The following is a 23613-nucleotide window of genomic DNA, read 5'->3' as shown; positions in this document are numbered from 1 at the left end:
CAGACAAGTAAACAAACAACACAATATCAGCAACTGGAAATAATCAAGAAACTCTGACAGTTACTAACCGCCTGCTTTCATTTGACATGACACGGACTTCATAGAAAACGGCGCCTCCAACATTCCTCTGTTTCCACGGGGAAGTCTTTACCGAGTTGTTACCTAGTAACGATAGGGGGAATCACAGACACCAACAATTCTTCTATTGTTGCTTGTATTCGTTGGAGTGCGAAAGTGTTTACCGATCCCTTGCCTAAGCAAGGTAGGAGGGATACACACAGACACTCAGATGTAATGGACATATCATAAGTCTACTTCAGGAAAGTAGTCTAAAAAGGAAAGTGAGAACCAGAGAAGGAAAGAAACAAGGACAGAGAGAGACAGAGTGGAACCATCGTTCATAACGGATTCTGCTGATAACGCCGTTACGTGTATGTTGCATACTGACTTATGATGAGATTACTTCTGGTAAATTTTGGTACAAAGTGAATGATTGATATTTCGGGAGGAAGTCACTCATGATAACTTCTGTTGGCCTATTTCCTCTTGGGATTTCTTCTAGCGGAAAATACAAACTTGAATTTCCCGACCAGCTGCAGCCATGGAAAGCATGCTGGTAAGTTGCAACCGGAATATACCATTTAATATAGTGGTGTACTGGGTAGTAATTATAATTATTATCGAATAATACTGTGACGTGGAAGGCGCAACGGGAAGTACGGGTCACGTGAACTCTGCGGTCCCGCGAGTGACGTCACAATATTATAGACCTTAATGAAATATGCATTTTGTTTTATATTCAGCAGTTTTGGGCGATGGTCAGTTTCTGAGAATATTATCAGAATCTGATGTCAACTTCGTATAAAGTAGAGAGTGTTTTCGACTGACATAAATCGAAATTAACTTAATCGATAAAGAAACTACAAATTTTAGTGCACATCCCAGACGTGAAATTATATAAAAATCGAATTCGTAAATGAGACATGTGACGGACAAACACGAACTCCCCATTATGTGTTCATATTTTTCAGTTTATGAAATCTGCGTATATAGTTAGAAAGCAGAGTATATTCGCTTTCCGTTGGACTGACAAATATAATTAGCACATATATCCTTCGGAGTTCCGAGAAGCCTACTCACATTCGCGGCACGTAACCAGGAACGGCGCTTCTCTTGCAGTTTATAGTTGTCTTTCCGTCTGTCCGATTCAGCTTCAAGTTTGTAGGGTTTCTCTGATAATTCAGGATGTGACACTAACTCGAAACGTCTCACTTACTGTCAGCTAAAGCGTTTGTTATATTTAGAACAGAAGTTTCTTGCGTGCTCGGAAATTCATTCTGTATGTTTAAATGGGCAGAAGGGGTGGAGCAGAGCTCGTTTCATTAATTTATTTTCCTTTCCCATATTTCCTTTACTTATATCTTTATCTTAAGTAGTTATTTTATTTTATTTGGTTTCTCTTCAATTTCTTTCTGCTTCTAATCCTTTATACGTGTATCAGTTGTTTGGGTGCCTATATTTTCTTATTTTTTCCCGCGTTTTTTTTCCGAAAATTTTGTCTGCCCTTTTTTAAAATTCTCTTAGTGTGGGGTGGAGTCCAACTGGGTCCACTCGGCACGGCGAGCACTGATTGGCCTATTGTAGCCTGCCCCGGGTGATTATGATGATGGAGAATTTGGTGGAATGAAGATTGGCAGGGGAAACCGAAGTACTCGGAGAAAACCCGCCCCAGCGTCACTTTGCCCACCACAAATCCCATTTGACCAGATCCTGAATCGAACCCGGGCCGCCGCGGAAGCCAGCGACTAACCGTTTGAGCTATGGCGCGGCCTTCTGTCTGTCTTGCTCTCTCTTAAAATTCGCGGCATGTCAGTGGGTATTAGAGTCTGATATATTCGCTCCTTTTTGGATTTTTGTTAGATGAATTGATTAAAGTTGGCAGCAGTTGGGTCCTAGCAGGAGCTGTAGACTCAAGATGGCGTTGTCGTCGCTGATGTATGCTGCTATTTAGGTATGCACAGGATGTTATGGTAATAACGGGGAACAGCCCAAGACGCTTAATCCAAGTTGGTATTATCCACTGAGAGAGAGCATTTAAACTTCCAAGTCAAATAGAATAAAGTTCATGCAGCATATATTATGACTCGGGTCCTGGTCCATAACCGTGACAAGTCCTTTGGTAGCAGGATCCTCCACCAGTTCAATTAGACACCCGAGGGCAATATGATTTCCAGCATTACGGATTAATCACGACATGGTATTTGTTCTGCCATATACCCAGACAAGCTCAGTGTTAACCTATTGTCAACCAGAGTCGTGAATAATATAATAATTATGCATCAGTAGCAAAGCATTTAGCGTGAAATGAGATTACAGAATGTTCATGGACTCTGAGTTAGACAAGAGGAAGGAAGAACCCGCCATTATGCATATAGAGGAATTAATCTGGAATTCACCTGTAAGGTCTGCGGGGAACGATGGATATTAACCAGAAAATCAGACGCTCTGTCCATGACTGGAAATGTATACCTTCAGAATTGAGATTAGGCAATATAACGCCTGAACTGGTCTCAGTGGTAGAGAAAGCATAAGAATATAATGACTTCTTTAGGTCTACTACAATCATACATACCAGAGAACTAGGGAAAATGAAATACTATAAACATATATGGGAGCTGCCCACATTCAAAGAAGCGTGACGACGCAAGCTTCATTGCTTAGCAACGACGAGTAAACAGCGGTTGCTAGGCAAAGCCTACAACAACACTGACAGTGACATGTTTTCTATATGTCCGACTCTAGGCTACATAAGAAAATACACTGAGACAGACTGACAGACCCGACCTCTCGTCAGAGAGGGCGCTACACATAGACAAGACAGTAACTTTCATTCAAGAGAAATATCTGGTCATGAGCCCCAGCTGGGGCTCGACACCAAGACAGACAGACTGACTGACCGTCAGTTGCAACGTGACTCAGACTCAGACAGTTACAGTTCACTATTGTTGTTATCCATCCGTGTATACTGTGCAACTGCAATAAATCCTATAGGACAGTTCAACTAGTGGTTGTCTCTTCATACGACATTCCACACATATGATCCAGTCATCAAAAAAAAGTGCAGAGAAACAGACTGATGTAGACATATGAATTTGTCTTTACGGATTTCAACCTTTTAAAAACATGGAGCAGAAAAAATCGTTTAAAAATTTTAATTTTTCTGATCTAATATCATATGTACTTTCCATAAAGGGTGTGAAATTTACTGTTTCAATTTTAAATTAATTAAACGTAATGCCTTTCCTTGAAATATCTCCACTCATCATAATTATGAAGTATAAATCAGTTTCAGTGTTTAAATGTACTCTCTTCCACTGCACGTTCCAGTATGACGACAGTGACGTGTAAAGCCGGAACACGTAGTAGAAGCTCTTTTCTTATTGCTAGTGGGGTGGGATTAAGTCCCTGGTACTGCGGCCACTTCTGGCATATTGTACCAGCCCCAGTTGATAGGTGAGGGTGATTGTGGAGCAATTGGTGGAATGAAGATTGGCAGGGGAAAGCGCAGTACTCGGAGAAAACCTGCCCCAGTGCCACTTTGTCCATCACAAATCCCAATTGACCAGACCCGGGATTGAACCCGGGCCGCCGCGTTGGGAAGCCAGCGACTAACTGTGGCCCAGTGGAAGCTCTTACACTCGTATAGACGGGGAACAATATAATGACTCTAACTGGCATTTAAGTGACGTCTCCTAGCAAAGTTCAACTTGATTGTCTTGCCATGAGTTGTTCAAGTAAATTTATGAATATTGTGGTATGGGAAAGTTGCACTTTTGACAATCAGATTTTTGTATGTGGCAAAGTTTACTACCCCTAACATCATAATCATTACTAAGTTCGTGTAAAATCTCATTCACAGTCCCTGGTTTGAAAATGTTTTCCTTACCCACCTTGACACTGAAATTCCCTTCCAAAATTTTCTTACGATATTTGGGGAATTTATTTAATACACGTTCGGGTTCTTCGTAGTAGCTGCCCTTCATATTATAATTTTTATCCTCTGTTGGGGCATGAACATTCAGAAAGATGATATCACACCAAGGACCTCTCATTATTATGTACGATATCATATCAGTAAGAAAGTATTGTGTAATGGGAGACTTTTCATTATCATGTCTGACAAATATACAGTTTATTGTCAACCGTGAATCATTGGTTCCAAAGGAAGTGGGTGCACCTTTTTTTTTTAAATTATATGATTGTGCTAAACTTTGATTGATAAACTCCTTTTCCAAGTAGTAAATGTACTATTCATGTAGGCTATATATTTAGCGCATGATTTAAGGATTCTAGGACATTTCGCTCCTGGGACTGCCCGCATTACATTCCGTGTAAGCAGATTGGCATGAACTGCTGGAACAGTACACAGTTCAAGAAGAAGGCGAAAGTGCATCGTAAAATATACCGTCTGCAGGAATGTAGGAACTGCAGTGAAGGGATATTTACACAGAAGAGGCGGAGAGAGCTTAACAAACAATTCGCGAAGCACGTAATAAACGATTATAAATATAGAGCACAGCCTGTGGAGAATAAAATAAAGGAGGAGGTCTTGGTGGTAAGAACGTGATATGTACTGAATACAAGACCGTTCCTAGCGGAAAGAAATCGAAAATTCGTCAAAAGTGATACGCCTATTATAGAATTAAGAAAGAAATTCCAGACATGTTTTAGTTTTTCCTCAACAATAACTGCATAATATTATTTATGTCATTATTAACATCAGTTACCGATTTATATTTATATTGTCACGTTTCCTGGTAATGCGTCATGTAATTAATGACTTCCGGATTTGATGTATTGATTTATTGGATATTCATCAGGCGGAACTACAATTAGTTGTAACACATTGTTGTTGTAACTAACACTTCGTAACTACGAACAATGATAACACTAATGGTTACAGTAACTACACCACATAAAATAAAGACTTCACTTCTGACTTCTGTCTGTCTTCTGTTGGTCAGTTCTCTTCCTGAGGTAGATTCTGGTCGAACCGTATGGAGGTCACCTCCTTCAACAGTAGAGTTATCGCGTTCTGCACTGTTACTGTGCTTTGGAGGTTTGTTGCCGTGTGAACGGAAAAGTTTCTGTATGCGTTGCTTAGGAATCGACGTGACTCTGTGCGCAATGAATTGTTTCTTCAATCGTATTCGTTGCTGTGGAAACATGATTACCGAGTCATTGTCTAGCAATGGGCACCAGGCTCTGTTTCCACTATTGCGGCTTTCAGGCGTTATGTCAAAATATTATTGAGGTGTTCATTTCGAGTCTAGGGTGGAACGCCGCTAACCTCATTGGGTGTTTTTGCAGTTTTCTTCATATCCTCCAGGCAGTTTCCTGAATAACACTTCAATCAGGGCTGTAGCACCCTAGTTACGCTGCGACCGGCTCCTTCTAAGCTCTGTACAATTCAGCCTTCTCCTATTTTCATATCATTCGACGCTATACACTCTACGGAACTCGGGCGTCATAAATTAACCAACAAAACAGAGGAGCTGCTGTCTCTTACATAACCCCATAACTAGTAGAAAATTTGAAATCTCTGCCAAGTCCTGAACATTAAATGCACCTGAATCAATGGACGTTGCCAGCGTAATTCCATGTGAAGTTCAATACGCCCATAAAAATATCAAGAAAATAAAATTTGCGTGGCGCTATTTCTTTTATATATCCCTGGTTTGTTTAAAGTCCCTATCAATATATAATAATGTATAGCGCCCAATGCCAGCTTACTCTAGCGAATAAGGAATCGGGAAGGATGTGGAGCACAGCGGTCGTAGTGTAATACAAACTGCCATCCCAGAATTTCCTTGGATGGACTGAGAAAACCCGCGATAAACTTTAATTGGCATGAGCGGCTTCTAACCGGGACGCTCAAAATACGATATAGGAACATCTCTCGACCGAGAACATGATGGTCCGTAGGTATATCTTCTTCTTCTTCTTCTGTTAGTTAGTTAGTTAGTTAGTTGGTTATTGGAGAGGGTGGGTTTCCCCATGCACTGAGACCTGTATTGGTCCATTTTTCTTCCCTCTATGATTTCTACCAGTCTCTCTATCCTACCGGTACTGGTGCTTACCATCAGTCCCACCCAGCCAGCGAGACCGGCTCTACTAGCTGAGAGGTATCTATAATGCTTCCCCCATCTACCAGAGGTATTAGAGACTGCTGTTGGGCGGGAAACGTCCGTAATTTGGTTCAGTGACCTCCTTTGGAGATATGAGGTTCTTTTAAAGCTACGACACGGGACCCACGGCTTAAAGTCCCTCCCGGAGGACTTGTTCCCTGAATTTTTCCGCCCTTAAAAATTCGACGACCTCCGCCGGGTATTTGAACCCGCGCACTACGAGTCATGAGGTGGGAACGTTACCTCTAGACTACGGAGGCCGCTTTCTTCTTCTGTTCCTATCAGAATTAATTTGGCACGTTCGATCTCATAGGCAGTCGGTAGGACTCCTTAGAAGGGTGAACAGCCCCATGTCAAGGCCGTTACATACAGAGGATAGTATAAACAGATGAAATGAGGACAGACATCCGTGTCTCGAGTGGGATTCGAAACCACGATCCCAGTGTTTGAGCGGACGAAGACATGTCATGCCTTAGACCGCTCCGCCACTGCGACTGACCTATATATATATATATATTCACACGTATTTATTTTATATTTATACGTGTATTTATCTCTCAACCTGAAGGAAATGTCGAATTTGGCGTGACCTAGAAGGGTCTCATATCTGTTAGAGGCTGAGTGAACCCCAGGGTCATAGTGCGGCCTCCAATGACCTCATCGGTATTTGAACCCGCCACCTTCCGACTTGTAGCATAGTGCCTTAACCACTACGCTACCGCGTGCCCCGGTTACAATGTTGTTCTTATCTAAATTTTAATATGACCGCGAGTTTAAGCATGTCTTAGAGGAATCATCTGTGACATAAACTTTACTTCGAGATTCAAGAAAGTCGACCCACTTGTCCAGAATTTATTATGATAATCATAGAGACGCAGATTGAATAACCGAATATGTTTCCCTTCAAAATTTCAATTTTCGTGACGATGTTATATTAATGCAATTATTGGCTTTTTGTCGGTCTAGAAATCCGAGATTAACGGCCGTGGGGATCCGTTGCGCTGTCCACGAGACACCCTCTATCCGCAAAATTTTCACTAACGTCACCGACAAGCGGCGGTCGCTCGGTCGACAGAGTTCGCTTGTGGACTACAGGCCACGGAGTTCCTTCTTGTTTGTTTATTGGCTTTTGTACATAATCTGTCGTGCTTCGTTTTAAATCTCGTAAATGCGTTGGTTGTGATTCGTGTATATGTCCTCTCTTGTGTTGTTTCCGGTGTCCGAATATAGGGATTAGCTCTATCGATTTTGGTCTGGCTAAGCTTTCTATTTAAAGACAGATACAGAATCTATGTGTCTTTGTAGCCTACTGAAGACAATATCTGATACGCGTAATTAGTAAACAATAATTATACAGAGGATACAACAAACTATACGTGTAATTTTTTTAATAAAAATTCATGTATATACTTTTGGAGGCAATGTACTGTGGATTTTCTTTACATGTTGTTAAATTTTCTTCTTAATTATACATCTAATCAAAAACTACATTTTCTTTTCTTTGTAAATTAAGGACGAAAAATAGACACAAAAATGCAGGAGATCTTGGCGTAGTTGAGACGATAATATAAATATGGAACTTAAAAAAAAACTTCTTACCAAATTCCGCTGGTTCATGATGGCATCCAAATCACAGAGCTACCTGACTCGTCAGTTTCCCTAAAACCAGAAATACCTTCATGAAATGAATAACTGCCTGCTACTCTTAGTAGATATTACACCATGGATTTGCTTGGAGAACGAGAGGCAGAGAGTAATTAGGGAGAACAAAAGGAACACTGTTTCGAGTCAGACTCGCATTAAAGAGATTGGAAAGGGAGTACAGCTCTGAGCAGTACAATTATCTTGTTCAGCAGGCTGGCTGCGCTTTCACCAGGACTGTTGGCACTCGCCCTGTGCGCACACACTGACGTATTGTACTCTAATATTTGTGTAAGGCAAATGGAAGCAGAATGCTCTAATGAATATTGTGTGAAGCTCAAATTTAACACGTCTAACGTTTCTGCAAATTATGTTACGTAACCTACTTAATATTATGCTACGTATGTTTTATGTTTCGGCCAATATTTCGCAGCTCCTCACGCCACATTACGCAAACATGTAACTTAAAGAAAGGATCCAGGAACTGCTTTCTTGATTGTTGCAATACTAGACTTTTATCGTCTGGAATGTAATGCAGCGTATTCCGGTGAAAGCCACCCGACGTTTCGGAAGATTTTTCCGCTTCCATCTTCAGGATCGAAGAGAAAATAAAGGAAGAAAGGTAGCAAAAAATATCAAAATATAGAGCAAGAAGACGGAACTCTTCACAGTCACAATTGTAAAGGTACCAAATTCGACATTACAACATTACATCAATTTTAAGTACCAGTATTCAAAGTCGCTTAATAAGAGCTTTCCTTTCAGGCATACACATTTCTGGAATATAGTATTTTTAGATTTATGGAAATGCAGCTTCTATGTACGAGTTTTCGTGCTATATACAATTTTCAGAAAATCAACTTGAAACTCGAATCTGCGCTCGTCTGTACTTCAAGAACTTTCACTTTGAAGCGGTTCATCTACTGAAGTATACACGTAGAAGTGTATCTCATATATTCACTGAGTCTTGTTTTTGTTGTTCCCAGCTCATCCAGACAGCTCACTCACTCATGGAGTTCAGCCCTTCTTGAGAAGCCGCCAATTGCATAGCCACTCAAGAACTTCCCAGCATTTCATGGAACCCGAAGGTTCATTACCATGTTCACAAGAACCCTCCGCTGGTCCCTATCCCAGATCAATCCAATTCATACCATCCCATTCTATCTCTCTAAGATCCATATTAATATTATCCACCCACCTACGCCTTGGTCATCCAAGTGGTCTCCTTCCTTCCGTATTCCCACCAATATCTTGTATGCATTCTTCATCTCCCCCATTGGTGCTACATGCCCTTTCCAGCTCATCCTCTTTCACGTCATAATTCTAATTGTATTTCGAGAAGAGTACAAGTTATGAAGCCCCTCATTATGCAGTTTTCTGCAACCTCCTGTCACTTTATCCCTCTTCCGTCCAAATATTCTCCTCAGTACCCTGTTCTCAAACACCCTCAGTCTATGTTCCTCCCTTAAAGTCAGAGACCAAGTTTGATACCCATACAGAATCACAGACAAAATTATAGTTTTGTACATTCTAATTTTTATGTTTTTAGACAGCAGACGAGAAGATAAAAGGTCCTGGACTGAATGGTAGCAAGCATTACGCGAGTTCAATCTCCTCTTAATTTCCTCTTGAATCAGATTTTCATGTGTTCCAGTCGTTCCCAAATATCTGAAATGTGCCACAGTTTCAAAACATCTGTTACCTATTTTTATGTCGTGATTTTGCCCTGCATTTTGTGACGAGACAGCAACATGTACTTAGTTTTCTCTGTGTTTACTTCTAGACCAACCTCTTTACTTGCGTCAATTAAAGTTTGTGTGTTTTTCTTTATGGTATCTGCATTATCACCCAGTTGATTCACATCATCAGCATAGGCCAACAGCTGATGTGTCTCGTTTAATTTCAGTCCCACCTGGTTTCCCTGGACCTTCCTAATGGCATATTCTGAAGCAAAGTTGAAAAGGAGTGGCGATAAAGCATCTCCTTGTTTTAGACCATTCTGGATAGGAAAATTATCAGACAAATATTTACCTACACGGACTTTACTATACGTTTCGTTTGAACGCATTTTAATCAGCCTAACTAGTTTCATGGGTATCCAAAATTCTATCAGAATACTGTACAATACTTCCCTCCTAACTGATTCATAGGCTTTCCTGAAGTCTACAAATAGCTGATGTACTGTCTCATTGTACTCCCATTTTCTCCCAGTATCTGACGAATGCAAAACATCTTATCAGTAGTTCATCTGTTACGTCGAAACCCACACTGATGATCCCCAAAAATTTCATCTATGTATGGACTTAACCTTGACAGAAGAATGCTGGATGAAACTTTGTATGAAGTTGATAGCAGTGGTATACCCAGATAATTACAAGTCAGTTTTATCACCCTTCTTGTGAACTGGTACAATAATAGACCCCTTCCACTGATCAGGCAATTTTTCCTCATTCCAAATAGAAGTAATTAGCTTGTGGATCTTAGAACGTAATATTTCGCCTTCTGCTTGAATAAGTTCTCCTGGAATTTGATCAGTACCTGGCGATTTATACCGTTTCAATTTTGCAGTAGCAGTTTCAACCTCAAAAGGGCTGCGATCAGATACTAACGGCTCAGCTGTATGGATTTCCGTTTGCCTAACAGCACTGACTCTATGTACATTCAATAACTGAGAGAAGTAGTTCCTCCACCTATTCAAAATGTTGTGGGAATCTGCAAGCAGATCACCATTCTCATCCTTCACTAAGTTACTGCTAGGCTGGTAACCCCTCTTAAAGTCATATGTTCCTCTATACAGGTCTCTAATGTTCTTGTTCTTACTGTTCATTGCAAGCTCGTCAATTTTGTCTTTCAGATATTCCCTCTTTTTATTCCTGGTTTCACGTCTTATATTGTTCAGATTAACCCCATTTATTTCGCTTGGATCCTGTAACCATTGTGATTTGGCCTGCTTTCTTTGGTCTAATAATTTTGAGCATCCTTCATCGAACCACGGCTTATGCTTCTTCAGTTCATAATAACCTAGACTCTCCTTGGCAGAAATTTTGATTTACATCCACATCAGTGTCTGAGTTTTCCAAAACTGCGAACCTATTTGACATTTCAACATGATACTGCTCCTAACCCTCTACCTCGTTTAATTTCTTGAGATTGAACCTCTCCATACGAACCCTGTGCGTTGTTTTTCTTACTCACACCATCATGTTGTAGTCAGTATCACAGTCTGCTGCCCTGAATGATCGGACATAAATAAACTTGAATGCTGTCTTATGTTCATACGTGGCACGGACCATATAGAAAACACTTTCACCCTATTGTTGCGTGGCGCGTGTGTTGTAATAAGTTTAACGAGCCGTTGCTTAATAATGCTTTCATCAAATCCTTTGCAATATTTATGCATGATTTTGAATGACTTTCAATCTTCGGGTCACTGTTGGCAGAGATATTAGCATAATAACTAAGTTCGTATGCCTGGATTATTTAATTATATACAGAAACCAACGCAGTGCTCTGAATCGTTTGATCTAGTGCTTTGATTATCGACAAAAATTGAACTAGACTAATTTAGAAACTAAAACCACACTATTAACACGCGTTCGTGGTGTGTTACTGACTCCTGTGACGGTCATGTTCTGAAATATACAAGAGATCAGATTCGAAGCTCCAGCGGCTGTCAGTGCTGCCACCACACGGCTGCTGCTTTGGCAGATATATCATAGTGTCAATTAACGCTGTGAAAACCGCTGTATGAGCTGCCAGGGAAGCATTGATCGGGACGACCCGTGAACTACTGCACTTTGTTCTAGTTACCAGTGTGTTGACACTGGTTCTTACAGATTTATTTGGAACTGTTTGGCTGTAGCTTCAAAGCTTGGCTAATCTTCCTTATGGATACGATTTATTTTAGCCAGTCGTCCATACTTTATAAGCATAGAAACGCATGTGATATCATGTCTGTGTGCTTATCGCTATTACGTCAGAACAGCATATTTATACTCGGTGTGAATAGAATAATATCGGACGTTATTCTTCCATCACCCAGCAGATGGTCATATTGCCGCTTTCAGGCGTCATTTCACATATGCATACACTGATTAAGCGATATGCTTATTTCAATACAACTGTCTGTAGTCTGGTACGTCAAATATTGTGTCCCATACTTTGTATCCCTTTCAANTTCATAGTCACCGCCGTGAAAGCCTCAAATCTTACAAGATTCACGCCCTTTACGGAACTCCTCTTCTGGTAAAAGAAATGAAAACACTGCACTTGCGGGTCAACAGTTTGTTTCTAAAGAATGTAGTTATTCTTGGAGATGATATTATGTAGACTGTATGCATATAAATATCTCTGTAGTGTTTGTAGAAACATGGAAGAGAAGGAATACCAGAGATATTATAAAATCATACAGAAACCGCCACGTCATAAATACAATGCGCACAGAAGCCCGCGCATTCTTCCAGTTGACGTAGCCCATTCTGGGAGCTGATCATGTATCATGCTATAATCCAACTTTATTGCATAGAAGCAGATGGAATGGTAGTAGGAAGGAGACAGAGAGACGGGTGAGAAGAGAAGCGGGGGGAGGAGATAGTGAAGAATATTCCTCTGGCAAACTGGTATAAATTTTCTTACACAGAGAGTAATTTGTTTGAAATAGTTTTATGGCTATGCAGTAACAGATATTGTATTTGAAAGGTTGTGGGTTTTATTCCGCGTCTCTTTATCTTAATTTAGAATTTTAGTGAGATTTTGTCACATAATCACGGAAATAATATCTGAAAGTATTTCCCGTCCTTTACTCCAAACTTTTACCACTTTATAGGCCATTATCTCCTCAATTTATTGTCACGTGTATCCGGGGTAACTTGATTAATAATTGTGGATTCTAGATTTGATGAATGAATTTAATTGACGTTATTATTAAAATCACACTAGATTATAACAGTTCACACACTCAACTCCTTGTGGATAACGAACCGCTCTCTGCGTAGCTCTGCCCAGCTCTGCGTACCTCTGGCCAGCTCTCCCCAGCTCCGCGTAGCTCTGTGTAGCTCTGCTCAGTTCTGCGTAACTCTGCTTAGCTCTGCTCAGCTCTATGTAGCTCTGTGTAGCTCTGCCCAGCTCTGCCCAGCTCTGCCCAGCTCTGCCCAGCTCTGCGTAGTTCTGTGTAGCTCCTTTTAGTTCTCGAAACACGCTGATTCACTGCCGACTCACTTCTTCTTCTTCTTCTTCTTCTTCTTCTTCTTCTTCTTCTTCCACGTTCTGTCATATTCTGGTCTTCTGTCAAAGTCACAATGCGACTGACCAGGTGTTTATTACTGTTTGACAGTTACGGTCTTGAAGAAAGCAGTCTTCTGGGATTTGGCGCCGTGTAGATATTGTGTTAACTGACGTTTCGGAGGAACGTATCGCCCCCATCTTCAGGGTAGAAGAAAAAAAGAAGAGAATCCGCGAGCAAGGAAACAGCGTGAGCAGATGCCTGATTACGTCTATGATAATGTTTGAGGAGAAAAATTGCAACCGTCACTGCTAACTTTAGGTTATGGCAGTTGGAGAAAATAAACATGCATAACTTGAAATTGGACTCTGTAAACTGATCATATCGCATCGAGAATTTGATATTAACTTCGGTCCCGTCTGAGCCGTTTTCAAGTTATTACGGATCGGAGGGCTTCGGTTCCCGTGGCTTAGTGGTCTGACTGCTTATGCAGAATTCAAAATCATTCATATCCGTAACGACGGAGTAGCTCAGTGCAATTGCGTTTGACTTGCACACGAAAATACGTAGCTCGAATCCAGCTGTTTTATTTATTTCTTTTCATTTGTTTTCCCAGCGATTAATATACTTGGCCACCCACCGTTTCACCAATCGCTGATATCAAGTATCTGCGGTTTTCCGTTTGTATCCCGTTTTGTCAATGGTAGTATTTGATTTTACGTATCCACTGTGTTCATTGAGCACAAAGCTACAATAGTTGGCTAAAGGTGCGGTCACACAGAGCGCTACGTACGCGACGCGCGCTACGTACGCTATGTTCGCTATACGAACAGAAAAATATCTCCCTTTATTGCCAATGTGACTGGCCACACAGACTTCCGTACGCTACGTACGCTGTGTTCCCTATGTTAGCTGTGTCGCAGAGTGTACACAGCGTACGTAGCATACGTAGCGAACATAGCGTAGCGCTCTGTGTGGCCGAACCTTAACTCAGCCCGTGTCCTTCCTCACAGCATATTTATGTAAGATTAATATTAATATTCTGCCCTCTTCTAAGCCCAGGTCTCACAAGGAGCCCATTTCCTTCGAGTTTGCACACTACCATATGTATGTATTTTGAAATTGCTGAATGATAAAGTTTGTTGGGGTTATCCGAACACCTAATTTTATAACCGTGGTTTCTCCAGCATCGGTGCTTTTGAGGAAACTACCCCCTCGCCACTAATTTGGCGAGAAATTGCCGTTGTTATTTAACAAAGATCTATCGACTAAGACGTTATGATTTTCATTTTATGCATCCCGCTGTGTCAAAATATATAACTTCTTTATTAAAACCGTCACAACTATATCAAGGTCAGTGCCTAGTTTTGGTTTTGCTACATGTTTCGGCTATTAGAAGCCATCATCAGGCAAATACATAAGACGTTATAGTTATATATAAAAATTATTTCATATTTTACCTCTCTACTGTAGCATTATGGTATCCATTCGGAAATATTGTGTATTTTTTTCCCCCTTGGCACTACAGCCCCAGTGGGCCTAGGACTACCTCCATGAACTCCTCCGTTCACTTCGGTTTTTCTAGATCTTAGACATTCGGTAAGGCTCCTTGGGCGAGTGATCAGCTCGTCGAAAGGCCTCTACCTGTACACAAACACAGAAAAACGCACACACACACAAACTAAACATCCATGCCCTGAGTGGGATTCGAACCCACGATCATGGTTTCCAAGCGAGCGAAGACAGTGCATGCCTTAGACCGCTCGGCTACCGTGACCGGCTCAATTGTATATCATTAAGTATCAGAAATTATTGGACGTCCCAACTTTACATGTCGTCCATTATGTAAATCGCGGTTAAGTTTGATGAAAGTTTAACTGAAGTATACCTTTTTGGTAAATACGTTACAAAGCGCTAGCAGGCGTATCTATGTGTGCACGTCCGCCACTGACGCTCGGTAATAGCAGGCGTATCTATGTGTGCACGTCCGCCACTGACGATCGGTAACTCTAGGCAACGTAAAACAGAATCCTTCAGTTCCCATTTTTTTTACCGTGAAATAAATCTTACTTCGTACAGTTTATACAAACGATTTGTTCTTTCCTCCTGCCAAGCAATTTATACACAGCGTTGCCAGCTAGATGACAGTGCGCCCTCTAAAATTTCTAAACCTCACTGTATAATTTCGTTGAGGAAATATTTGTGGCTGTCAAATTATTAGCATGCTGTGGGTAATACTGTACGTTCTTTGTTACCTTGTGACTAAAACTGTTGAAACATTACTTATATATTACACCATTAAGAATGTTACCTAAGGTTTAAATCGTTGTTAAATATAATGACTTAACCACACTTTCTGAGTCAATGCGCACTGGATGAAATACACATAGCTCGTTGCTTGGTAGCCGTAGTTTTAGCATGTTTGCATATTTATTTTAACAATTCAAGTTATGTTCTTGGAATATTCTTGAGGGTAAAAGGCGGCTGGCGCCTAAGGCTGACAACCTTACCGCCATCTGTGAGCCGACTGTCTACAGAAAATGTGGGAACCTCAACATCTCACAACCCTATAGGCCTCCACGGTCTGCTACAGGGATACCTTTACTTTTTACTTTAATTCAAGTTATAAAATAAGTACTAGGAAGTGCAAGTTGGCCCAAGCGATGAAGCTTCTGGCTTAAGTTCAGAGATTTCTAGTTCGAATCTTGGCGGAGACATGTCCTATTCTAACTAAGGTGTTTCGTAATTTCATTTACGGGTAGTTCCTCTAACTAATTGGGGAAGTAGCCCCATATAAGGGCCACTACTGCATTAACTTGGGGTGCTTGAAACATCAACTTCTCGCTCTGAACAATTCAGAGCTCTGCCCCATATGTGGTTCACTTCCTCTACATGGTTCGTATTCCATAGAAGTACGTATTAACCCTGCATATTGCCATCACAGGACGAACACCAATGCTAATTCAATTCAATTCATTTATTTATTTGCTTGTTTACATAAAATGCAGCAAAACGAAACGTGTGTCATTGTATAATAATAATTCAATTCAATTCGTGTTTATTTACATGCAAACTTAACAACACAGAGGCCAATTGCAATAGAGAAATACACAAAAATAAATAAAAAACAAAACACAAAAATGGTAGTCTATNTAATAATAATAATAATAATAATAATAATAATAATAATAATAATAATAATAATAATATGAATTTCAGCAGGCTTCCCACTAGAGCAGCAGGAATGATATTCAACATTTGTTATTGTATCTACCCAGAATGTTTACATGCTGCTTTGTGTCTCCATGATGAATTCAATATTAATTCAATTCAGTATCATGTACAGGTTATCTGAATGTGCAATTCTTGTGTAGAAGTGAGTCTGTGAACAAAATTCTTAAGATTGTTCTTGACACATGCGCAGTAGCTTCAGACTGCGACTCGTGCGCTGGTGGAAATAACTTACACTGTAAGATGACAAATTGCTCATATTTTTCCCTGTCTGCTGCAGCGAAGCGTCTGAATTGCTGAATACAGTATCTGTAAGAAATTGAAAAAACAACCTCCCCCCCCTGCTACACAGAGTAGCTTGTTTTCAGATGTTCTGCTTTCACTCTAACAGGAATATCCAACATCCAAACATTTTGCGAATCCAAGTACGTGCTTGAACAAGTTCCAAAACTGTTACAGGAAAAGGCTTTGAATTATACGTTGCTGGTATTGGAAAGTAGTATATAAAGCACACACAGGTGTACATGTAGATTTCTCAATTTTCACCACATTTATTTCATAATCATTGTAGCAGCAGCAGCAGCAATCTGTCAAGACGACAGGTCCACAGTCTCTTCCAAAACAATTCCTCCACTTAATGCGATCTAGAGCTTTCTCCTTCAAATGACAGTATCCTCTTCTGTCCCCAAGGTCATCCAGCATCTTCTTACGTCTTCTTCCTCGTCTTCTTGTCACTTCTATCCGCCCATCTATCTTTCCTTCGATAACTTCTTTTAGAAGGCAGTTTCTGCGTAAAACATGACCAATCCAATTAGCCTTCCGTTTTCTTATTTCATGTAGGATATTCCTCTGCTCACTGACTCTAATTAACACTTCTTCATTTCTCACATAATCGGTCCAACTGATCTTCTCCATTTATTTCATATACATAAAAATACCGAACCTGATAATACAGAAGATAACTAAGCTACTTCGTGTCTGGACGTTGCAGGACTCAAATATCGGCCCTAAAACCGGCCATTCCGACTCATATTTTCTTGGTTTTCTTCGGTGAAAATAGACAAATGCAGGAACTTACTACATTATTAGATACAACTGCTCTTGTGTACAATTTTTCAAATAATCATCCCATTGTTCACAGATATGTATAAAGATATATCACACAAAAATTTATCTTGCTAGTGCCACAAAAATAAAGAGACACCGCTTCATAGTCTTAGCTATGGAGAGTGTCGTTAAATAAATATTAAATAAATAAAGAAAATACTTTTAGACTTTAAAGGATTTTGACGATGGTGTATGCTGTACAGAACTATATATTTTATTTTGGACTCTATCCATGGTCTGGTATATATAAAACCACAACGTTTCGGAGACTGGATCTTTCTCCGTCCTCGGTGACCAGTAATTGAGACTAGCTCTTTCTGACGGGCCCAACTGAGTAGGTCTATCTTGCCCCATCCACCTGAGGACGGAGACAGATACAGTCTCCGAAACGTTGTGGTTTTTTGTGTTATATGTACCAAACGATGGATAGAGTCCAAAATAAACCTTATAGTTCTGTACAAAATACTTTCAATATTTAGTTGTCCATGTGAACCCTTCTAATGTTCTCTTTCCTTTTCCGTTTCCGTTGCTCCTACCTCCCTTGTGGCCGCTACCCAAACTTCCCCCACTACCGTTTGGTATGCATTCATTTTCAACCTTCCCGAACTATATTTTCAGTTATCTGTAACGTCGCAAAATTAAGTGACCTTGAAAATATAAGATGGGCTTTATAAATCACGAATGTTATTAAAATAGATCTTAGTGAGATAGGATGGGGTGGTATGGACTGGATTGATCTGGCTCAGGATAGGGGTCGGTAGAGGGTTCTTTAATCACGATAATTAACCTTCGGGTTCCATAAAATATTGGTAATTTCTTGAGTAACTGCGAAGCTGGTTGCCTCTCAAGGAAGGGTCAGATCCTTGGAGTTAGTTTAATTAGCAGAAATCACGAAACTGTTCAATACGTAATGGCCCAAATCGCTCATTTACTTCCTTTCTTTTTTTCCCCCCTTGGCACTACAGCCCCAGTGGACCTAGGCCTACCTCCATGAACTTCTCCGTTCACTTCGGTTTTTCTAGATCTTACACATTCGGTAGGACTCCTTGGGCGGGTGATCAGCTCGTCGCAAGGCCTCTACCTGTACACAAACACAGAAAAACGCACACACACAAACTAAACATCCATGCCCTGAGTGGGATTCGAACCCACGATCCAGGTTTCCAAGCGAGCGAAGGCAGTACATGCCTTAGACCACTCGGCTACCGTGACCGGCTTACTTCCGCTTAGAGGCCCAGATATTTTCTTCAGTGCAGAAGCGTAATAGACATTAATGGCAACTATTCCGTGTTGTTCTGTTTTGTTGAGTTCAAATAGTTAACAGCGGGTAGAGAGGTCATCCAACAGAGACTGCTATAGCAGGTTCGGTGATTAGTTCTTGGAGGTAATCCAGCATGTATAGAGAGGCAGATGAAAAGGGCATAAAGAATGCAATTAATGACGGGTGTCAGTATGAATACTCGGGGTTGACGTTGATGGCGCGGAAGTGATATATGAGTGAGGCCGAACAAAGGATCAGACAGGCTAAATTCATCATGGTGACAACAACACGCGTGTTAATATAAACAGACGTGAATGATATTGAAGCAAATTAAAAATAAACACGTTCTGGATAATAACGTTGATTAAACTTGAAATTACCTCCAATAATCACATTTTCACACATAATTGCATGACCGTTGGTCTCGAGTTCTAGAGCGTAATAAAACAGCAGGGGAAACGGAACAGACGGACCATATAGTGGGCAGTTGTTATGCTTTATTGATTCATATTATTAAATGAACCTGCGGTATGGTATGGCCACCATCAACCGTCCATTAATTTTATCGAGTTGGCCAATTAAGCGGCAAAGCTTCCGTGAAAAGTGAGAGGTTCAAATGTTGGCCAGGATGTGGAGTTCCAGGTAATAGAGAAGGTTAACTCTGCGGTCCCAATTGTAATGTCAGATACATTTGCGAGTTTCGAACCTACAGTGCTGTTTGGACCTTCCATATCACAGAACTAATTCGGCTGTCGTGATGGTACGGACTCTGATATGTTGGCAGCTTTCGAATTTTGAACTTCCAGATCATAGTGCCTGTGATATCGGCGATATGGGATCTCATATATTCGTGAATTTCGAATCCTGACTGAGCTTTCAATCCTTCAGGAGACCGAGGTGTTCTTAGTGGTAAAAGCTAATTATGAGTTTCGAGAGTGCACTGCTACTTTGACCTTGCAGGCGATCGACTAGGTTAACTCGACGCTAAAATATCTTATATATTCGTGAGTTTCCAATTTAGATTGTGGTTTCGACCCTCCAGGAGACAGATAAACTCAAATCGACGATACAGTATCTGTTATGAGTTTCCTTTTTACTTCGTAACTGGGCTGCTTCTTCCAAGTATTCCCTACGTCAGTGCCGACCTCAATTGAAGGGACGCATTCCTAATTCTACAAGCAGGTAACCCGATCTATTTTTTGTAACCATCGAAGGAGGTGTGAGTATGACCGCCTCTGTGGTCTAGAGGTCAAAGATCCGGGTTCGATTCTCGGGGGTACCAGATTTTCTGAGATGTAGTGGGTCTGGAACGGGGTCCACTTAGCCTCGTGAGGATAGTTGAGGAGCTATTTCAAGGAAATAGCGGCTCCGGTCTAGAAAACCGAAATTAACGGCCTTGGGGATTCATTGCGCTGACCACGCGTCACCCTCTATCCGCTAAAGTAAGCACTAACTACACCGACAAGCGGCGGTCGCTCGGTCGGCATAGTTCGTTTCTTGGACTAAAACCACGGAGTTTTTGTTTTTTGTTTGTCAGTATGTCATAACGCGATATTAATGAAACGTGAAGAAGTGAACTCAGAATAGGTGTCATGTAGCCTGTTTCTCTCTGTCTCTGAACTAATACAGAGATTGTGATTATACTTTTTTATTAAAAGTCGACGTTATATATGGTCGGACGAATTCGTTGTATGTGTGGGTACCAGGAATTATTTCCTCGGGCGTAAAGCGGCACGGGAGTGAAGCTGACCACTCCCCTCTATGTATTACCGAGGTCAAGAGTGACGAATATATACCTGACAAGACAAGACAAGACAAGACAAGACAAGACAAGACAAGACAACTTTAGCTTTTTACCTTAGAGGCTGAATATTTTCGCTGCTTCACATGAAGTCCAAACAGATTTTNTCATTAATCCTTCAGAATACAACATGAAATAGAGTTTAAAAGACCAGACATTTCATTAGAATAATATTTTGCGATGTTACGTGTCACTTAGTAAATAATTAAATATAAAAACAAAAGGGAAAGTGAGTTATAACTCTATGCAATGATCTCACATCTTTGCAACACCAGATACATACGTACAAAATTCGAACACCACGATCGATTACTTATGCAGATTCGCAAATAAATCATTTTGAAAGCACGTGTACTCCACTGGAGTACGCTTTCCGTACTTGTTACTTTTACAAACTCATGACTGCATAACCATTTTACTCTTTTTGAAGAAACAGAGCTACCAAATTCTGTATTTCAGCATCCCGTTGCAATTGTTCAAATTAGTGTCCATTGTTTATCTTCCGTAAGAATTGCAACACTTTTACATTCTACACTTCAACACTACATGTTTCGCCCTTAAACGGACCGCTTCAGGTGTTTTTATGTTACAGATATTTTACTGAAACTGTGTTAAAAAACTGCTACACTGTTTTAATTCGTGTTAAAATCACATTCTGTAGTCTTCTTAAGTAAAACGAGATAAAATCCTTCAAAATTACTGTTACATATTATTTTAACACAGTTTTAGTAAAATATCTGTAACATAAAAACACCTGAAGCGGTCCGTTTAAGGGCGAAACATGTAGTGTTGAAGTGTAGAATGTAAAAGTGTTGCAATTTTGACAGAAGATTAACAATAGCTACCAAATTAGGTTAGATTAATGTTAAAAGTAGTTCTTAAATTCATGTTTTAATTGCTGTTTCATTTGTTGTAACACTGGCCAATACATACAGAAGATGAGAGACTATTCGAAACCCAGAAGTCAACTGGATCATTGAACCAATCAGTCAAAAACTAAAGTAACGACTTTGTCGAAAATTAAATTACGATAGATGTGGTTTGGATCTGATCAAAATTGTGCCTTTTAACTTACCTGAGAGGCCTACATGTTTCGGCATAGCAACGTGGGAGATGTGTAGCGGTGGGAACAGTGTCTTCTAGGGCGATGTGTTGTCGGAATGGATGTAGCGGGGGTTGCATGTCTCGTAATTGGCTGCGTGAAACTGTTCCGAACTAAGGTGATCTAATTTCGGAACTCGGAGTGCCGAGAGCTGACACAGGCATGGGGAAGCTCTCATGAAGGTCAAATGGTATCACATGTAAGATATGAGATTTTCACGGCGTGACTATGAAGCATGCTGTCTTCTGGAATGGCTACAGCCACCTGCTCAAACTGGCTCCTCGCTTGCGGATTGTTCTACCCTGAAGATGGAAGTGATACATTCCTCCGAAACATCGGGCACGGCGCTACAAACTAGAAGACGGTATTCTTCAAATATTACCAGAATTCGGCGTTGTTGTTTAGGTAAAGTGCTTTAGAGACGTAGAAAGGCTAGTAATAGTTGCATTAATATAATCAAATGAAGCGGAGGAGTTTTTGAGAAGATGATAGTTGCTGAGTTAGTCAAGAGATCCATAGCATTCTGTGGAATTCGAAGGTCCATTACTGAGTTCACAGAGCTCACCGGTGAGCCAGATTAACCACAACAGATACTAGTTTTGCACACTACACACACATACTTGTATCTTCGTCCCCTCGAACATCGTCATCATGGGATCAAATCCCACTCAAGACATGGGTGTCTGTTTGCTTTTATTCTGTGTTTGTGTTGCGTAGCGGCCTTGCGACGGGATGAGCCCTTGTCCAAAAAGTCCTACCGACTGTCTAATATTAAGAAATGAAATGAAACAAAGATTTTCACGAATACCCTATGCTCCAGACGAGAGAATTCGGTTCATCTGATGTCCCTATCAAAAGGCCGTGCCCGCCGCTTGAACTCCAAACCTGCTGAAACGCTGATTACAATTGGTTCTGCTGTCCTCACAGCCCTGACTATGAACTGCGTTACATATCAGGAGAGCACGCTTCTAATTGGAGTGCTTTATTGTGGCGAATTTTGTTTGCTGTTATCAGTGACCAAATATTCACTTGGTATAACATGTTACTGTTCTGTAGAAACTGGTTCTGTTTCCAGCCTCAAGTAATTTGTGCTCATTATGACGTATTATGAATTGTCTTTATTCTTATTCTGTTTTGGTTCCTGTGGAGAAACGATACCTCAGTCGGTACAGCGACGGGCTAGAAGACATAGGTTCGAATCTCGGCAGTGTAAGATTTTCTCTTCTCCACAGTGTCTAGACCAAAACCGAGGCTTACCCAGTCTCCTATCCAGTAGACAACGGAGGCTCTTTCTCCGGGGATAAATCGAACGGGGCTTGAAACTGCTCACTCACCTCCATCTACTGCCGAGGTCAAGAAAATTGGAGCTATACCTCCACTCCCCTATATGTCTTCGTAGCATAGTTCTTAACTAATTAAGCACAGGGACAACTTATCACTTTGGTTTCTGTATAATGAAACACGGGCACTTTGAACACCCATTTCTTATGCTAAAACCCAATTCAGGATGTTAATATAATCGAATGCAAGTTCCGTTCTAGTCGATATTGCCTGCAAATCAAGGAATGAATTTCAAACCAGAACGGGCGGGAGTGCTCTAGCAAAGCATGTGCTGTTCCAGATATTGCTAAATGTTCATGTTCTGCATATCCAGTCAATGTTCTTATGTATCCAGCAGTCTCATTCCACCAACTCCAATGGGAAACATATTTCAAAACATCTATGGATTTCAATTAGCGGATACTCAGATAAACACGAGATGCAGTTCAGTAGTGTGTGAATATGGTAATCATTTGAAGAAAGTCGTCTTCTGGGATTTGGCGCCGTGTATTCTTTGTTTCAGCCGACGTTTCGAAGGAACGTATCGCCTCCATCTTCAGGGCAGTTGAATTGCGTTGCGAATACAGAGAGCAGTAGCTGCAATGATTTCGAAGTGAAAAGCACTAGTGTATATAGGAAGTAGGCAGGGGGTTTTGGGAGAGGGGACCAATGGGAAGAGTGAACAGCGATTAAGGCCATATATGGTCAGGGGGGCGAAAGGGGGGGATACCGGCCAGTGAA

General features: G+C 40.8%; 1 protein-coding gene across 1 annotated transcript in view; it reads left to right on the top strand.

Annotated features, from left to right (window-relative positions):
* The window catches only part of LOC111865754, a 338635-nt gene that overhangs the window by 15927 nt on the left and 299095 nt on the right, over window positions 1-23613 (top strand). The window lies entirely within an intron of this gene.

The sequence above is a fragment of the Cryptotermes secundus genome, unplaced genomic scaffold, assembly GCF_002891405.2.
Source record: "Cryptotermes secundus unplaced genomic scaffold, Csec_1.0 scaffold183, whole genome shotgun sequence".
NCBI classification, from domain to species: Eukaryota; Metazoa; Arthropoda; class Insecta; order Blattodea; family Kalotermitidae; genus Cryptotermes; species Cryptotermes secundus.
Note: the sequence above shows the minus strand (reverse complement) of the source record. Positions and strands in the feature narration are given on the sequence as shown.